We start from the raw sequence: 3,145 nt of genomic DNA, 5'->3' as shown, positions 1-3,145 counted from the left end.
AAGTTTGAAATGGAGGAAGTCTGCCTTAGAGCGTGATTTCCTCCAGTGTCGCTCAGCCGTACGTGAGCATTTTTGCAGATATCTGGTGCATTTGGTGTGCCAGGGTTGAGGTGTTAATTTGTGAGGGTGAATAGTGGTTGGTGGAGCAACAGAGTCAAGAGCAGAAGTAAGGGAAGCATTGTATGTGGAAGTGGCTTGTTCAGGGCATGAGAGAGAGAGAATAGGAGAGAGAAGTGAGTCAAACAGGGAGGAAAGGAATGTGGTGTCAATAGCTTCAATGTTACGCTTAGTGATGGTAGCCTTAGGAGGTAGAGATGGGGAAGTCGAGAGAGATAGGTTGAAGGAGAGCAGGTGGTGGTCAGAGAGGGGAAATGGGGAGTTGGAAAAATCAGAAATATCACAGCGGTGAGTGAAGACCAGATCCAGTGAGCTCCCATTCACATGGGAGGGTGAGGAGGTCCACTGGGAGAGACCAAGTGAAGAGGTGAGGTTAAGGAGCTTAGAGGCAGGGGATTGTGTGGGGATGTCAATAGGGATGTTGAAATCGCCTAGGATAATGGTGGGAATGTCAGAAGAGAGGAAGTGAGGAAGCCAGGAAGCAAAGTTGTCGATTAATTTGGAAGCAGTGCCAGGGGGGCGGTAAATGACAGCTACTCTAAGATGGACTGGTTGGAAGAGGCATATGGCGTGGACCTCAAATGTAGAGAATATAAGGGATGGTTCTGGTGGTATGAGTTGGTAGGAGTAACTAGAAGGTAAAAGGACCCCAACACCACCCCCATGGCGACCCCCAGGTCGGGGTGTGTGTGTGAATGTAAGGCCCCCAGCAGAGAGAGCAGCAGCAGAAGTAGTGTCAGAGGGCGTAATCCAAGTTTCAGTAATGGCTAGTAGGTGTAGGGAGTTGGAAATGAAAAGGTCATGAGTAGGGACCAGTTTGTTATAAACAGATCTGGCATTCCAGAGGGCACAGGATAGGGGGTATGAGTTTGTGGGAGAGATGTGAATTAGATTTTCAGGGTTGCTGTAGCGATGAGGTGGGATTAAGTTTGAGGGCAGGGATGATGAGAGAGTAGTGATGGTACGGGTGCCTGAGCTAGGAGGGGAAACTGCAGGAGGTGGGCAGGGAGGGAGGTCAGTGTGATGTGGATGGGGGTGTGGGGAGGTGACAGGGAAGGGAGAGAGGGAGCAGGGCTGAGTTGTGGGGTAGCAGGACCATGGGGCAGAGGTGAATGAAAGTGGGGTAACAGGAAAGGTGGGGGAAGGAAACAGAGGGATGGAGGGGAGACAGAGGAGGGGAGAGAGGAGGAGGTGGAGGAGACTAGGGGGGAAGGCTAAAGATACATTATTAGGTAGACACTGAGTGATGTGGGGAGTATAAGAAAACCTTGACATAGTGTTAAGTAGGTAAATAGGTTGAGGGAAAGTGGAAGTAGGAGAGGAGACTGTAAGGCAATCCGAGCAGAAGAATTGCAGAAATGCAGGTGAGAAAAGCAGTGTAGGCTCAAGGGGTGTAGATTTAGTATGAAATGAGTCAAAAGCGTAGATAAAGTGGGTGCAGAAAAGTATTTGGAGTGTAAGAAATGAAAGGATTGTGAGAGGTTTAAGAAGCAATGGTAATTATGTTAGATGTTTTAAGTGTTTGCTGGTAAAATTGCATTGGTGCAGCTGTGCTTAAAAAACAAAATTACAATAATACAGATACAGGCATTTGTAGGTGAAATGGATGGTTTATGAAATGTCCAAGTAAGGTAGTTCTGTGCTATGTAATCAGATGCAACAATCAGGAGGTGAGTGATCTGAGGAGTAAGTGACTCACATTTGTTATTAGTTCTTCAGTTTTCTTTGTTTTGTTAGATTGGTGTGCTTCTGTTTTCCTTCTTTTTCACTTCGATTGAACGCTGATTGAACACTGCTGTTATGTGTCAATTTTATCACGCTTTGATAAAAATGCACGCTTAGATCAATAAATGCACAGCCAAATGGCTTTGCACAGCCTACACCATTGGACTTAAGTAGAAGACTATTACAAGTGAAACCAATAATTGAAATCTGTAACCACACCCCACCCCCTCAAATGCCAGGCAATAAATTACCTTAAAAACAACAACCAGGCATTCCACAAAGATTAAACTGGGTCTATATCATTCAAAACTTTAAAAAAGTACTTCAAAATCACATACTATGCAATAATGTTTCAATTTGCATTACCCAGCAGAATTAGCTTTGCATATATAGATATAGTGCAGCAGAATATATTGGTGGTTGTAGTCAATTGTAATTACTCAGCAGAATTAGCTTTGCATATATAGATATAGTGCAGCAGAATATATTGGTGGTTGTAGTCAATTGTAATTACCCAGCAGAATTAGCTTTGCAAATATATAGTGCAGCAGAATATATTGGTGGTTGTAGTCAGTTGTAATTACCCAGCAGAATTAGCTTTGCATATATATAGTGCAGCAGAATATATTGGTGGTTGTAGTCAATTGTAATTACCCAGCAGCAGCTCTACTGCACTCAACATCACCAGTGCTCACAATATATATAATGCTATATACTATGCCATAGTGGTGCTTACTATATAACACCTCCTACTGCGTTCCCCCTGGCAATGAGCATGACACCCAGAGAGTGAAACCCCTGGCAATGAGCATGACACCCAGCACGTGAAACTCTTGGCATTGAGCAGTTTTTGTAAAAGTAATTAGAAGCTTTACTGTAGGGCATAGTGTATCACAGATATTGTGGTGAGTGACATAATATGTTCCAAAGGGCATTAATGTGTGGGGCTTAACATGGTGGAAATTACTGTACTTTTTTCCCTGTGGTGGCCGAGGTCTGTTGGTGCAGGGTCAAGAACTGGGGTGTAAGGTAGTCTTTGCCTGCAAGGCTACGCCCATTTTATGGAGACCATACCCATTTTTGCGAGGTCACGCCCCCCCCCATCCCGTCCGGAGCGCTCACGCAAATATAGTTTTTTTTATATATATATATATATATATATATATATGGGGGAGGGGCACAATTTTTAATGCCAATGGTGGCGGGGGGCACGCATTTGAAGCCAAATTGTTTAGAAACACCCCTGCAAGAAAATATCTGTAAATCCAATGTTACCATAAGTGTGGCATATACCTGCGCTTGC

The sequence above is a fragment of the Pseudophryne corroboree genome (genome assembly GCF_028390025.1).
Source record: "Pseudophryne corroboree isolate aPseCor3 chromosome 7 unlocalized genomic scaffold, aPseCor3.hap2 SUPER_7_unloc_3, whole genome shotgun sequence".
NCBI lineage: Eukaryota > Metazoa > Chordata > Amphibia > Anura > Myobatrachidae > Pseudophryne > Pseudophryne corroboree.
Note: the sequence above shows the minus strand (reverse complement) of the source record.